The sequence below is a fragment of the Globicephala melas genome, chromosome 15, assembly GCF_963455315.2.
Source record: "Globicephala melas chromosome 15, mGloMel1.2, whole genome shotgun sequence".
Taxonomy (NCBI): domain Eukaryota; kingdom Metazoa; phylum Chordata; class Mammalia; order Artiodactyla; family Delphinidae; genus Globicephala; species Globicephala melas.
The window spans coordinates 47,323,322-47,339,981 of record NC_083328.1 but is presented as its reverse complement, the minus strand read 5'-3'; the positions used below and the strand labels follow the sequence as shown (position 1 = coordinate 47,339,981).

Here is a 16,660-nt window from a genome sequence, read left to right as displayed (position 1 = left end):
CTAACTCAATTTACTTTGCTCGGAGGGCTCCCGGGTGTGTCCATTGTTCCTTTGGGTTGGGGTTCTTCGTGCCACTTAGGATGGGGTATACAAGCGCCGTGGAAACCTGCCAGTGCAGTGGGGGCTGCCTGGGTGCCGGGAGCTGCCAGAACACTACACAGACTCCCTTTAAAAGAAAAATTCGGCGCCCACAAAACCCCACGTGTTCAGCCTGGAGTGACCTCGGGGGGCCATCTGTGGGCTCCCCCTGGAGATCCAAGGAAAGCTGGATGCTGGCAGGGAATGGCTATGGCTGTGCCCCTGGAAGTTTCTGTCTCGGTCCTACAATATGACTAGGATGGCTTTTGTGTCGACAGGATATGTGGGCACATGGCAGGTGCTCGTGTATACAAGGGTCACTACACACGGCTGCGCACATGCTCAGTGCCTTGCTCTCTGGGCTGAACGGGCTCCTCTAAGTTCAACGCCAGCCCCACAACCACGGTGAGGCGCTCTGCTTAGGAGGCAGGTTGCAGACACTCACCAAATCCTAGAATTTCGTTGTTGGCAAGAAACCTGGAAAACTGAGTCCTGACATCGCTTATATACGAGGAATCAAAAACCCAGAGAAATGAAAGGACTTGCCCAAGACCATAAAACTCATTCCAGGGTGACTGACCCCATTCCTCCTTCACAAAGCTGCAAAACCCCATTTCTGAACATCTGTAAGAGTTTTCATGGTCTTTTTTTGCCAAAGGGAATTGGAGCAAATGTCCATCTCAGATGCCCAGACTCTGCCATGTTACAGCTGCTGTTTGATTGTTAAGGGTGTTGAAAGGAAATTAAATGAACATGAATTGTGTCTCTTATTTCAGAGACAACCAGGTGGCAGTCAAGTAAATGAAATAATGTACATATAAGTATAGGACACGACCCAACTGTATAGTAAGCATTCCACGATTCCGTTCATTCATTCAGGACTCACATACTGAGTGCCTACTGTATGCAGGTGTTGCACCAGACGCTGGAGATTAATAGAGAGCAAGCTTCTGTTCCAGATGGGGAGATTGAAAAGAATTAATTCATAAATAAAGTAATTATTATAGATTGTGATAGGTGCTTATCAGGACATAAATGGGAGCAAAGATAGAAAATGCCTGGGGGTACCTACTAAAAGAGGGTGGCCAAGGAAGGACTTGGTTGAAAAGTGACACCTAAGTCCTGAGCTGGGGAATAAGAAAGAGTCATATCTTCAAAGAACAAGGGGGAGAGCAGGTCAGGCAGGTGGAATCACAGGTACTGAAGCCTTAAGGTGGAAGGGACTTCAGCTTGACTGATGGACAGAAAAGAGACTGAAGAACACTGTGTTAGGAACTTGCAGAAGAGTGTGGGGCCTTGTAGGCCACGGTGAGGAATCTGCCTGTTCTTTTGAGATCAGCAAGAAAGGAGCCATTCAAGAGATTTTGAGTGACGGCTCTGTCTGCTTTGTGGAGAAGGGAAGGAAGGATGCAGACATGTCAGTAGGCAAGAGAGGAAGGGACATGGACCAGGGTGGAGAGGAGTCGATGGCTAGCAGATGCAAGATACAGTTCTGACGCAGAGCCAGCAGGATGTGATGATGAATCGGGACTTTGGAGTCCCAGACAGCTTCCAGTTTTAGGGGGTGCGGGGCGTACATGTCAGTGGATCTATATTGGACATATGGCATTTGAGATATTTGTGGATGTCTAAGTGAAGATGACGAGCAGCGAAGTGGTCAAATGGACCAAGGAATTGAGACTGGGACGTCATGACCAAAGTGGTAGGAGGAAAACCAAGGGTTGTGTCACAGAAACCAAGGGAGGAGACTGCCTTCAGGAAAGAGCCCTCCCTTTGAATGCTGTTGTCAGAGCAAAGAAGCTGAGGATAGAGAGGTGTCCGTGGGCAGCATGGCCATGGCTGGTGTGCTTGATGAGAGCAGTTTCAGAGGCATTATGGGACGAGATGTCAGCCTCTCCTGGGTAAAGGAGCACATGGGAAGTGAGGAAGTAAAAATAGAATCTAAAGGAAAGTCTTAGGAAAGTTCTGCTATGAAGGGGAAACATATGGACATGGGATTGAAGGAGGGGGTTTTGGTTCATTTGTTTTAAGATCAGAGATACCAGGGCATCATTGATGCTGATGAAACTGAGCCAGTAGAAAGGGAGAAATTAATGATGCCAGATAGAGAGAGGAGGACTGGGGAGTAAATTCCTCAAGAAGGCAAGATCGTGAGTGTGGGAATTGGCCTTTGATAGAAGCAGGGATGATCATTCCATGTAACAGCTGGGATGAGGGAGAAGGTGAGCGATGCCGCTGGGAGTGCAGACCTAGTGGTGGGAACGTGAGCATTACCATCCAATGGGTGACTCCTGTTCCTTCAATGAATATGCAGTGAGGAAGAGTAGGAAATTTGGAGACAGAAGATACTAAGCAGCCATCTTGGATACTGGAGAAGGCGAGGTTCTGAGGAAAGGGCAGTGGACTTTGGAACAGTCCTGAGTGCTCCCTTGAGGTCTGAGAACATGAATCCAAAATGGACCGAGGTTTTCAAGGTGGGCTATTTTATTTTTCCCATCACCCATCTCCTTGCCCACTAACCTAGAGAAGTTGAATAATTGGGTTCAACCAGAACTGAAGTTTTGCTGGTGAATAGATCAGAGGGAGAGAAGGGGGCAAGGAGAGTTGAGGGCAGTTGCAAAAGAATGGTTACAATGAAAGAACATGTGTTGTATAAGCACAAGTAAGAGAAAGCTGAAGGATGGTGAGAAAATGGTAGTGGAATGAGGATCTCATTGAGTTTGAAAACCGGGGAAATGAGCTGATAGAGCCTCTGATGTCTTCTTAACCATATCAGCTCAGAAGGGACACACATCACTTCCGCCCGCATCAATCATACTTGAGGCAAGGTGGCTGGGAAATTCATTCCCTGGGGGTTGGGGCAGGGGGCTGCCTCTACTTTGGAGCAGGAGTGCCTATGTTTGGTGGACAATTGGCCCTCTCTGCCTTATTGCTCACGGTGGCTCGTGCTTTCAGGACTTTGTATGTATACTTCTGGGTACCATACCTGGGCCTGGACTGTCATCTGTTTGCCTTCTTCCTGCCTCACCTCTCGGTTCTCTCATCACATGACCAATAACTGACCATTACCTGCCATGCAGCCCATCACTTCTCAGAAAACAAGGCCTGAGTCAAGAAAAAACCTAGTCCTTCCCCATGCCAAAACCCAGGGAAGAAATTAAGCATGCCCAGAATTTGAAGCCATATTCATCACCTGTAAGCATCTATTTGCACCATGAATATTAATCCAGTTACTAATCAGCAAAACACAGTTTGGGTAGAACTTGTTATAACCCATTTGATAGGGAGTGCAAGACTTAGAAATTCACAGTATTTCTGCAGTTAGAGTAGCAGGTGCAGTTTCCCTGAATTAGTCAGGTGTTTGAAGGAAAGATGGACTTATTTCCTCAATTATCCAGATAATAGGTTTGCTTTAGTGGAATGGAGCTCAAGGTGTTTGCAGAAGGGAATGTTTATCTGTTACCACAGCTGCAGTGGAGGCAGGGCTCATCCCACACAGGTCAGGAAGAGAGATACCCCCTTAGCCAGTTTAAAAAGGTAACACTTATGAACAAGCGCAAACAGGGTGCTTTTCTCTTTTCCTTCACTCACGGACAGGCGAGGTAAACTCAGGCAGAGAGAAAATTGGCCTCAGTCTTGGACTAAATGCAAAGATCTGCTCGCCCTTTCAAAGGCTGAAAAGTCTACGTGAGCAGATGATTCAGAACAGCTCACCTCTGACTGGTTTGCAAGTGACAGTCCCTCAGCACATCTCACTGAGGTGTCAAGCTCAAGTACGGAGGCTCTGTTTTCCACTACCATGCAAAACCAGCCTTAGCTGATGAAAAGAGTGTGGTTAATTATTTGGACGTTACATATCTTTAAGTTCTACAAATTATGTGGCAAGACAGTTCTTCAATTTCTTTTACTCACAGCAAAGAATGGGTGAAAAGAATTTAACTACAACTAATTATGCTTCATATAAAAAACATAATAGAAAGGTTAGCATGGAGGTTTATCTCACAGTTCACAGGCACGATATTTTCTAAATACGTCTATAATTCAAACATAAATGAAGAGACAATGAGATTTCTTAAAAATCCCTTGGCCAAGTTTTTTTTAACTATCATTCAACTATTTTGGTGCCACTCATGCATTTCTGGAATGAGTCATTTTATATTGAAAGGATGTGTCCCCCTTTCCCAGGCCCCCCAAAACAAATACCAGTGTAAAATCAAAAGAGTGTAAGATGTGTACAAAGGAAAGGTGTGCTTCACCTACGTGTCAGCTTCAGAAGCATCTGCCTTGCCTGGTGTGTATGGCATTAATTTCCTGATGCTTTTCTATTGAATGCCCCTCTGAGTCGCTTGAAATTGAAAACCAAGTCATGTTTCTTTAATCAGCCCTAGGAAACAGTGAAAGAAAGGGGTGGTGGAGAGGTTTCTTTTTATGAAAAGTTTCTAAAATCAACAAAGTCTAGAAGAAAGAGTAGGTACAACTTTGGCCCACGAGTCTGGGATTTTAATCTCAGAGAGCATCTGTTCCTCAACATCCAGGTCAGTTAAGTATCTTCCTCCCTGTATTGGTTGTCCCTTGTTCCAATATTTAGCAGCTTAAAAAACAGACACTTAGAATTTCTGTGGATTGGGGCACAGCTTAGCTGGTCACCCCCAGTCCAGGGCCTCTCCCAGGCTGACCCAGTGTATCAGATGGGGCTGCAGTCATGTCCAGGTGTGGCTGGTGGAAGACTGGCTTCCGAGCTCACTCGTTGGGTGAGGACTCCGTTTTCTCCATTTTCTTGAGGGCTGTTAGCCAGAGGGTACCCTCAGCTCCTTGCCATGTGGGCCTCTCCATGGGGCAGCCCAACTATGGCAGCTGGCTTCATCAGAGCCAGAGAGTACTAGCAAGATGAAATCCATGGATTTCTGCTGCCTAATCTCAGTGACCTCCAATCACTTTTGCCTCGTTCTGTTTGTTAGAAGCAAGTCACTTGCTCCATCCCACACTCAAAGGGAGTGAACTGCACAAAGGTGTGAATTCCAGGAGATGGAATCATACTCGCCTCCAAACAGACATCGGTCCCTACCCATTTCTGTTGTCCCGATAGTGACAATTCCCCTTCGCTCTCTGGCGTGGCGACCTGTGTCTTTACTTTCTCTGATCTCCTTTTCAATTCCAGTGTCTCTCTTCTCATACTCATCAAAATATAATAAATACTCAGCTTCATCTTCTTAAAAGTTGTTGCCCTTCCTGCTTAAGAAGTCCAGTGGTTCCCCCCACCCCATTTCTTGCCTAAAAACATGTATTGAGGAGCTGCGTATCTGGAATTAATCAACTTTTCTTGCCCTTTGCTTTATAGGCTGTATTTGCAGCCAAATTAGACTCTTACTAGACTTTGTGCCCTCCCCATGCTCTGTTGCCTCTCTGCTCAAGCTACAACTAACTTCTCCCTCTTTCCAGCTGCAAAAATTCTGAACAAGCCACAGAAACTTTCCTGTGGACTGTCGACGTAGAAATGGCTCATTTCTGAACACTTACAGCATTGTACATCCATTAAGCAAGGGTTCCATTCCTCCTTATATACAGTTATCTATCTATCTATCTAAATCTATACAATGCAATCATAGATATATGTGTATATATAGTTGTATATATACATACATATATACATATGTATATATACATATATATGTGTATATAAAAAAGATACAAAACATCCCTACTCCCCACTCTGCCTTCCAAAATGGAGTAAGGCAACAGGATGGTAACTTACTTCTCTTTCATACCCCACGGCATATACTGTAGCCCCTGGCATATAGCACCTCTTTGGTAAAATCAGATATGTCACTTAGTGTTGTGCTTTCCAAAATGCCTTCCCCACATTTGGGGAGTGGATATTGGTATTTTCATTTTATACATGAAGAAACTGAGACCTGGAAGGTTTACCTATTTGCTAACAGCAGACAGCGGCAAAGCCCTGATTAAATTGCCGAGTTCCAAGGTATCGCCCAATCTCCCAGTGGCCTGGCCTATAAGCAGGAAGTGACTGGTTTGGGCTTCTCTGTTCATATTTGTTTTTTTCTTCTAAATGTAAAACCATCTAACTTGACCTGATTTTTTAATGGAACAATTCAGTCACTCAGCAACCCCTGCACTGTAATGAATATGCTACTCTTTGATTTTTTCACCATTCCAGGGCAAAGGTGGAGTAGAACAGAGATTTTTTTTCAATAAATAAATAAAAGACCATCAGGGCAGGAGGAGGGCCTGGATCTGCGATTCTTGTTCTTCTGTGAATTAACCATTTCAACTTACCCAGAAAAGCAATGTGAGGAAACATCATGTTTTAAAATGTCATTTTGTATGTCTCTTGCTGTCCCCTGATTCACTTCTGACCATGAGATGAAGTAAGGTGTCATGCAGCTCGTAGCCTGCACAGGTCAGGAACGTTCTAGTGACTTAGGATCCCTTTGCCAGATGCCTTGGCAGGAACCACAGGCATTTTTGTCAGGAACGTGGTGTGTGTGTGTGTCTGTCTGTCTGTTGGTGTGTGTCTGTATGTGCCTGTTGATGTGTGTGTGTGTGTGTGTGTGTGTGTGTGTGCATGTGCATGCATGTTCACAGGAGGAAGAATAATTTAAAAGGGGGACTAATGCATGAGGGATAATTATTTCTTTTTTTTTTTTTTTTTTGCGGTACACGGGCCTCTCACTGTTGTGGCCTCTCCCGTTGCGGAGCACAGGCTCCGGATGCGCAGGCTCAGCGGCCATGGCTCACAGGCCCAGCCGCTCCGCGGCATGTGGGATCTTCCCGGACCGGGGCATGAACCCATGTCCCCTGCATCGGCAGGCGGACTCCCAACCACTGCGCCACCAGGGAAGCCCAGGGATAACTATTTCTTAAACCCCACTGTCCAGACTCTGTGGGCAACATTCTGAATTCAAAATGACTTTCAGTCAAGTCATCTTTGCACCTGGGAACTGTGAAAAGGATTGAAAGCTTCTAGAGGAAATGAAACTTGACCACGACAGGAAGTGACTTACAGCCCCAGAGGCTCAGATGTATTGACATAAGGTAGTGAAGTAGGAAAGAATTATGGTTTTCAAAAAGAAGTCGCTCTTGGCCTTTCTTTTATTGCAGTATGATGTGTGTGTCCTAGAATAAAACCCTGTAACCACAGTGCAAAGTTGACATTCATGCAGCAGGCGTGGTTTGAATTCCTTGCTTTTGTGCATCTGACACTGAGGAAAGTCAGAATTTCCTCTACAACTTTTTCATCCTGTGTCAGTATTGTGGTTTCCAAACACTGTGTGAATCTGATTTTCCAAGTTGCAGGTGGGCGATGTGTTGCTTATGGCAGTGGCTGAAAGTGCTGAAGGAATTATCTCGAGTTGCTGGGTTACTCGGAGACTGAGGCTGTGGCTGCCCAGTCCATATTAGAATCTTTTTTTGTACATGAATCGTCAGAAACCTTTATTCCCTAACATTTCTTCACTCCATTCTCCTTCAAGAACATTTCTGATTGCTCCACTTGAATTAGGGGCCTGATGTCCAGTAGCAGGTGATTATCCAAAAAGCTGAGCATGAACTGTGTAGCTGGTATATGAACTGACTCAGAGTGGCCATGGCCAATTGGCAAATTAGATATAATTTTGACAAGTGGGTGTATCATTCATCTTAGCAGTGAGACATCTACACGCCATAGGAAGCTATTTTTATGTTACCTTTTGCCTGACATACTGCTGAGGTCTGTTTCAGGAGGATCTCAGGTTTAGCGAAAGTATGCTCCATCATTTCCTGGCAGGTGACTTCATGATACACGACACCGTTGAACTTCACCTCTTGAGCCATGTCCCGTAACCCTAATAATTTCTACCACTGTTCTTCTCATGCTCCCTGGGTGAACTGCACTGATTCTGTTTCCCCTTTCAGCCCACTTCTTTCCCCCTCCTTCACCCAATCCCAGTGCTAGAGGAAAAACTTCTGATATCCTAAAGGGATGTCACATGATGACTTTTGATGCCATCCCTTAGATCCCACAAGATGTTTTCCTGTTCTGCATTACCAGCTGTTTGGAAGGAAAAGAAAAAAAAAAACTGTGGAATAAATATATGTTCATCTACAAAGCATAGCACTGGCTTTGAATTTGACATGAAGATGCAAATGGAAGGCAGGTTAAAAGTAGATGATGTAAGGGAGAGGGTTGATAAACATGAAAATGGTAGCAAACCTTGTTATTTCTTAATCTGCTTGTATATGAGAGAAAGCTATTTATATTTGGGTGAGATTGGCTTAACACCATGGGCCAAACTCTGGTCCCAAGTACGTGTGGCAAGCCCATGAGCGCTGGAAAAAAGCTGGCTTTGCCTTTATCCAAATATTAGTCATTTCTGGGTGGATGTTTTTAGGATGATCTTTTTGGAAAAGAGCAATAAAATAAGGATGCAAAGACCTGGAAGAAAAGCCAAGTCTCACGGGGAACAGGGCTCCTAAGACTCTTCCACTCTCCCCACCACTGAGAGGGATGGGAACAGGCCTGAGTGGGAGCCAGCGGTGAACCAGCCCATTTCACAGATGGACCAGAACTTGGGAGTGGGTGCAGCCGGTCGAGGCGCAGCACCTCCTGCTTCCCCGTCCCAGGTTCTGTCCCCTAGACTGCTGCCACCAGACCAGACGTGAAGCAGGAGCGGGCCTGCTTGAACCCCTCCATGCCCCGAGTGGGTGGACACGGAGGGACCACACAGAGTCCATTCTTCCCCAGCAAAGCAGTGATGTGTTCCAGGCAAAAACCCAATCTGGGATGTTTTGGCCCAAAGGAAGCATTTACAACCAAATCATACACCTCAGAAAATAAATGAGCTTTCATTTTGGAAGGAAATCCGGCCAGGCTCTTTATTATTTGCACCACAATCATAAAGTTGGTTTTAATCTCTATAGCGGAATGCTGCTGAGTTAGCCAACTGGCAGCTCTGGTGGCTTGAGTGGAGACCACTTCACCCTTAAGAAGGCGCGATGGGAAGCAGGGGGACGTCCTTCTCCTAAAACATTTTTCTCAAGATCCATATTTGTTTTGTTTTGTTTTATTTTGTTTTCTCGTGTGGTCATTGCAACTTCAAAGCAGACTCCTCTTTTCTTTCTCTTTTCCTTTATTCTCATTTTTGAAAATTCCTGGGGACTTCCAGAAAAAAAAAAAAAAAAGACTTATTGTAACATTTCCTTTCTAAATTGATGAAAATCCAGGAGTAGGTCCAAGAAAGTCTATAATGGATTTCCATTGGTCACTTGAAGGATATCAAAGCTCAGAGAGAACGGAAGGCAAAGGCTTAAGAAGCAAGTTCTCTTTTTCAAACTTAACAAAGAAATCATGTGATTTAAGCCTGCTGGGAGTCTGCTCCCAGGATTCATACCATGAAACGACCTTGTCAATACAGCAACCAGGGGACTTAGGGCTTCTGGGATGGCCTGGGTTTCAAATATTTTATACCATGATCATATCAGCTGCAGGGTAATGTGTCCTGATTTGGGGTTTGGATTAAGGAAGTTTCCCTACCAGCGTGTAAGGATGTGGCTAGTCCTTTTAGTTAGGAAACTCCCTAGGAAGAGCTCAGAGAGGATTGAGCTTACAGAGAATTTTGCCCTTGCACTAAAGATGTTAGGATGCAGTCTTTGCGGCACATGTCATTTCACAGAGATGAGGAGGAGCTGCCGTGGGCCAGGCTTCCTTGCTCACCGATCAGGCCAATCATGTCGACACAGTTAAAACTCCTATGTTGTCCCCAAACTTTGCTGCACATTGGAATCCCCTAGGGATCTTTTAAAAGTGCTAGTACCTGGATCCTTTCCAGACACCTTGATTTAAATAGCGTGGGGTGTGACCTGGACATCAGGAGGTGAGCAAAGTTTAAGAACTGCCACTGGAGACTATAAACCCCATGAGGGCAAGGACTGTCCCTGTCTCCCCTCTGTTGTATTCCCAGCACTTGGAACAGAGCAATTGGCTCTCAGTAATTATATGTTGCATGAATAAGTGAGTAAGTGAATAAGGTTTCTGATGCTCATCTGCCCACACACCATCAAAATAAATCCCAGCTAATTAGATGATTTCAGCACGTAAATATTTGACGTGGTTGAGGGTGGAGTGTGGCAGAAGTTCAAGGTCTTCCTTGCCTCCATCTATTTCAGCCTCTGCTTCTTCCTACTTATAGCATCCTGAGAATGATTGTATAACCTCTTCATGGACCACTTTTAATTTTTGCGATCTCATAACTTAGGACCATTGATGGCTTTGTGTTTTTCATAGGTCAGGAATTTATACCTGAGCTACCCGGCTCCTTGAATTTCCCTGTCTCTCCCTGTAATCCTTTAACTCTCCAGGGATGGATCCACGCAGGTCTTTGGCAGCCACACCATGGGGGCATCCTTCACCCAGCAGCTGGACGTTCAGCACTTGTTCTCTTGTTCTGATGCTCAGGGTTTCCACGTCCCCCTCCCACAGACACCGAATGCTGGCAGTGGATAAGTCGGCTTTTACTGTAACAATGTTTATGGAGACTGTCAGTTCTTAACCTTAAAACCGAAGCATGCTGTTTGTATTTTTCCAAGTGATGGAGAGTGTGAAGGACTAATGAGAACGGAGCGTGAAGAGATCAAACGTGTGCCGGGGAATCTTTCTTCAAGACCCGGAATGAGCGAAATTCTGCTTGGGGCAGGGGGTGAGGATTCCGAGGACAGGAATCTTCTATTCCTGGGGCTTCAGGCCTGAGATCATGATCCGGCAGAGAGAGAGCAAGGTGTGAGGGAGGGAGAGAACCAGGACCGGGCAAAAGATGCTTCCTTTCTCTTTGGAAAAGCTAGAAACTATTTCCTTTGGTCAGAGAGGGAACAGATCCACTTGTAACAAACTGTCTCCTGACCTTCTGGAGGCTGCTTTCAAAATCAGGATTTTGAAAGAAGCCATTCATAAGTTCATGAAATGGGCCACGGTGGAGAACTTTCTGCCGACAGCGTGCCTTTTCTGTAGGCCCTGGGGAGGGTGTTTGGAGCTTTTAGTGACTGAATACCCAGGGCTCTGGTTAAAAATGGGTTTGGCTCTATCTAAAACCAGTGCTTCTGTGTGCAGACGTGGAGAGTGAATAGGAAAGATTTGGAGTTCAAGCAGACACATGGAGTTGTCAATGAACGAGGGATAAATTTGCTAGCGGAGAGCAAAGCTCTGGTCGCTACATGAGCCTTTCCAGTTGGGGCCTGTGTGGCTTGTTTGAAGAGACCATTTTGTAGGGGTGGATTCCTGGCAGGAGTGGACACTGCCCACGGGGACTTCAGACCCCCAGGGTGAAGGCGTCCATCAGGCTTCTGTTTGCCGGAAGATCACCCTGAAGGACCAGGAACAGGTGTGCAAGTTGGTGAATGAACACTCTCCCTTCAAGAAGGAACCTTTGGCTTAGACGGTGACTGATGTGGATGTGTTGGGGACAGATAGATTTTGCTTCTTCAACTTCACACGAGTCTTTGCTTAAATCTCCCAGAAAACTGCAAGTTAGGAGTTGGATGGACTCTGATTGATCCTTGCCAATGGGTTTGCGGGTGGAAGGGCTTGATGGGCACCACGGAGCTCTCAGGTGAAAAAGGAGTCATCTGCAAACCATGGGAACAGGCACGTGGCATCGGGGCACCTGGAGAAACTCTTTGTCCGACTCTCTATCTCCCACCATCTCTCTTCCACATGTCTCATAAACTGATGGGTAACTTCTCTCTCTTAGGCCTGCCTGAAGGCCCACTTCCAGGCCTTGTTTAATCCTCTGCCAGCCCCCTGAGCTAGAAAAGTTTATCCAGTTGCCGATCAGGACACAAGCCTGTCCTTCCCCACGGACCCATGCGGCTTGTTCGGAGACAGACACACAGTGAGGGAGAAATCAGCCAGAAACTCTCTGCTGCCCCATGGGGGGGCGCTTGCTACCCAAGCGAGCGTGATGAGACAGGAAGGCACGGATGCCGGGGAAGGCGGGAAGCCAGTCGAGTTGTGTGGTTCACCCTCCATCTTCGGGGCTTGGTCTCTTCACCTTGTGTGTTGGTGTCGAATGTCACTTGACTCAGGGACCCTGGAGGGCGAGGGGCTCTGCCCTTCCCCTCACAGTGTCCTCTTCGTGGGGGGATCCCTGACTGCTCAGAGGGTCTCCCCAGGCTAGACTTGCTGCTTGGGGCTCATTTGCTGTTTCCCTGCTTACATTTCCCCTAAAAAAAAGTACACCAACCCTTTGAAAGCCTTCGTTTTCTGGAAATCTTTCCCTTTGCCAAAGTGACCCTCAGAAGAATAGCTTTTAACTACTGCTCCGCTGCCCGTTCCTCGTCTTCCCCTGGTTTGAGCTGAGGGTCTCAGACGTTGGCCTGCGTCAGAATCACTGGGAGAACTTGTTAAAACACAGGCTACTGGGCCCTACCCCAGAGACTCTGATTCTGCAGGGTGATGGTGGGTCCTGAGAATCAGCATTTTTAACAAGTGTCCAGATGCTGCTGTTCAGAGGATGGCACTCTGAGAACCACTACGTTAAAGTGATAATTCTGCATTATTACCATAGTTTCTCTGAGCTGGGTTAGGAGAGAATGGGCTACTTGGGATATCTTTAACTTAAAAATTAAAATTAAAGCACACCTATCCATATGTGTATGTATAAATATGTGTGTATACTTATACACATATACGTACTTATATACATGGTTATATACACAAATAGATATTTATGTACACATAAGAATGTGCATTTATCAATAAATACGTATATAGATATACATCTGTATAAAGTCTTTGAATTATTTGATATTGAAGAGAAGCAAGTAGATTCAGAGAATGTTCAGGGTCAGAAATGAGTTCCAAAGAGCAAAATACCTGGGTCCCTGTGCTTTGTCTCCTTCAGAGTCTCCTTTCGTCCCCTGCTTCCCAATCTCACTGTCCCCTGACCTCCACCAGGGCTGCTCCTTGCTGCACTGGCTGGGTGTTGAGCGGTGAATTGGTCCCACCCAGGCATCTGTCACCATTGGTACCCCCAGCGCCGTCTCCACATTCTCTCTCTGGGCAAAGGGAGGCACCAGGCATTGCTCATGACATGACTTGGGGGGGAGTGACTGTGCCAGGACTTGCAGTCACCATGCAAGTGCAGACCAAGCCAGGAACCAAGCCAGGGGGACCTTCTTCATTCCCACACCCCAGGACCCAGATGTGGTTCCAGACATGTAGGGTGAATAAAGTGTGCCTAGCCTATCAGACTTTGAAATCCTGTTTGTCCATTTATTCATCCATCCATCCATTCATTCAGAGGGCAGCAGTGAGGTCCTACTCTGTGCCGGGCTCTGGGCTAAGTGCCAAGACATGGAAGTGACAGAACAGACACAATCCCTGCTTCAAGGAGGTGACACTCTGAAGGGAGCCGACAACAAAGTAGAAAGCCTATAAATGGAAACGTTTTGGCTTGTGATAAATACTAGAAAGGAAATAAGCAGAATGATGGAAGGGAACTGTCTGGGGGGAGAGACACTACTTAGATGATTAGGGAAGCCCTCCCTCTCTGGAGGTGATATTTAAGCTGAGATTTGAAAGACAGAGGAGAAAGTGATGATGGTAGCCTGGACTAGGGCGATGGCAGAAGACTTTCAGAAATAGACAAAACATTCTTTGTGCTGTCAGCAGGGATGAATGGACTTGAAGAAGCTAACATGGCTAATATAATTTACCCCTTGTGCAGCTGAGTTTGCAGTTCAGTCACTTTTTGTATGCCTTTATTAGCCAGAAACTGGACAAAAATGAAAAAATTCTAATAACGTATAAAAATACAATTTAAAAAAAGTATGTATAAGGTATGGGAAGTAATGCAGAGCAAGGAGAGACTAATTCTGCTGAAGCTCAGAGAAGCTTCACAAAGAAGGCAATATCTAAACAGGGTTTTTAAGGATGCGTAGGAGTTTTCTATGTAGCCAAGTGAAAGAAAGTCTTTGCAGCTAGAGGAGACAGAGAGGTTTGACCCAAAGGCATCTATGAGCACCTCTTAGCCTCTATATGAGTTACACAGTAAGGCACTCTGTCTGGGCAGACAGCACCCCTTCCTCCAGTCTCAATTTCAACCCCTACTTGCCCCCAACCAGACTCTTTTCTTCCATGCACAGATTACACCACTTGCATGGTGGCCCTGAATGAAACCACAGGGAGTCAGCTGTGCCCACACCCATTAGGCTTTGAAATTCTGTTTTTTCATCCAACCATGGATGGATATCCATCCATCCATTCACTCAGAGAGCATTTAGTGAGGTCCAGATTTTTGGGTGTGACTGCAATTCTAAAGGGAAAGGCTAACGTTTTGTAATTCAATCTTGGGAAAGCGTGGAGGGCAATGGGACAGCCGGAGCAGCCAGTTCAATAGGAAGAGCACCAGGCTGGGAGGCAGGAACCCTGTATCCCGGGGCCAGGCCAGATACCCTCTCATGTGCCGCCCCTGCCCAACGAACCCCTGCACCATGTTCTGTAAAGATGGGGCATTGAATCCTGGGACCCACCTTGTGTCCTGCTCCTGCCTGGCAGGTCTGGTGTAACTATTCTCAGGACTAGCTATATTTTAATGTGGATTGTAGAGATGAAAATGGCTTTAAAATTCAAAAGACTAATGCACCAGCCTCCCCATCCTTCCTGAAGTCGGGCCTCTTTGGAGAGAGGCCAGCGTCTAGGTCCTCCCTCTGTATCCTGGCCACTCTTGACACTGGGGTGGTTGAAAGATGTATCGACATTCTTTCCCGTGGCTTCAGCCAACACAGGCTGCTTTCCCTTTTCTCCACTGGTCCAGCATGAACCCCATCAGCACCTGCCTGTCGGCCAGATTTCACAGTCATGGTCAGTCCCCACTGGACCCTTTAGGAGCTGGTGACTTTGGTAACATACTCAGCTTTGGTTTTCTCATCTGTACAATGGGGGTGAGGATAATTGTACCCATCTGGTGGGGAGCTTCGGGAGACATTGATTGAGATGATCCATAAAGAGTGTTTGGACAAGACTATGGGACAACCCTGGGAAAGATGGTGGAGGTGGAGGTGCAGGTGGAGGTTTGGACTAGGGAAGGTGGGAGCTGGGCCTGAGAAGAAAACATTCAAGAGAAAAGATAACAAGGTAAGAGTGAGTCCTAGGAAAGACCAATGGGAGAGGGGATAATAAAGGGGAGAAAAGAAGTGTTTTTATTACAGAGATGCTCCTCATTTTAGAGGTGAGAACACTAGGTCATAGGGAAACAATGGGCGGAGTGGAGGCCCTCGTGTTTCAAATACCATACTTTCCTGCATCGTTTAATTGTTCAGAAGATAGCAGTAACAGAAGCTTGGTGTCTTTAAGAAATCTCTGTGACCTCGCCAACTGCCATTTCTCTATGATTCCCTTTCTATTTTATTTTCCCTTGTGTTTTTGGTAGTTATATAAGTTCCGTAGATAAGTCGTCTTCATACAGAAAGGAGCACAAATCATATGTGTACAGCTCAACAAATTCCCCTAAGCGAACACCTCATGTAACCACCTGCCAGATCAAGAAACAGAATATGGCTACTCCTCCCAGACATCCCCCTCCCCGGGCTCCCCTCTGGTCACCAGCACCCCCAGGGTCACCACTGTCCTGACTCCTAACAACATCGGTTAGTTTTACCTGCTTCTGAACTTTATATAAATAGAATCATATCATTTATCTGGATTGTTCAACATTTCATTTGAGAACTTCATTGATAACATTTCATTCTATAACTAGAATTGTATGCATACACCTTCCTTATACCTTCTACTGTGGATAGCCATTTGGGTCCCTGTCACTTTCAAAGTTCACCCCAAATGCTTAGCAAATCTCAGGAGGAATGTGATGACCCCAAAAGCTAATATCCAAAGCGATAGTTTGGAGCCTGGCTCTTTGTGACCTACTTTCTCCATTCTCTGGCCCACCGAAATAACTCCCATAATGTTTGCATGAAGTGCTATGTGCCATTTCATTCCTGTCTTCTTCCATCACAAGTTTGCTGCCATTATTGTAATTCAGCCTCGTCATACCAACCGTTTTTGTTGACCAGCACTAACTGGACCTGCGAAGTCATCAGCCTGCACAAGCCAACAGCTTTGGGCTGGACTGGTATCTAGGTAGGAGTTTTCCTAAGAAAATGTGGCCAGGACCCCCCTACCAAACAAAGTAGGGGAGCGGAGTTGAGGATTAAATCAACAGTGCACTGCAGGCCAGTGTGCCTGAACCAGGCCTCTTGGACCTGTTACCTGGGCGAGGGCTGCAGCTGGGGGAAGATGGGAACTCCAAGGAGGCTGCAGATCCTTTTACTCTAAATAACACCCCCAGGAGAGAAATTAGGACAGCACCGTGCAGTGGAAGGAACGGGGCTGTGGTGCCTACTTGCCATCCAGGGGCCTCTGGGATTCAAGTTCCTTCTCCCTGGAACACGGGTGCTCATGTCTCCTTCAAAGGGATGTTGTGAAGATTAAACTTCCAGTGCCTGGCCTGAGTGATAGTGTGGTTCCTCGCAGACATGTCCTGTGTGCTCAGTATCTTCCATCCACCTCTCTAGATCCACCTTTCACCCTTCTCCA

General features: G+C 46.2%; 1 protein-coding gene across 2 annotated transcripts in view; it reads left to right on the top strand.

The window, feature by feature from the left end:
* The window catches only part of ISM1 (isthmin 1), a 90,759-nt gene that overhangs the window by 29,166 nt on the left and 44,933 nt on the right, over positions 1 to 16,660 (top strand). The window contains exon 1 of one of the 2 annotated variants that reach the window (XM_060285444.2): positions 647 to 704. The exons of the other annotated variant lie outside the window; for it this stretch is intronic. The gene's annotated coding sequence lies outside the window, so the exon portion shown is untranslated. Of the gene's footprint in view, positions 1 to 646; positions 705 to 16,660 lie in introns of those variants that run through there. 2 annotated transcript variants of the gene reach the window in all.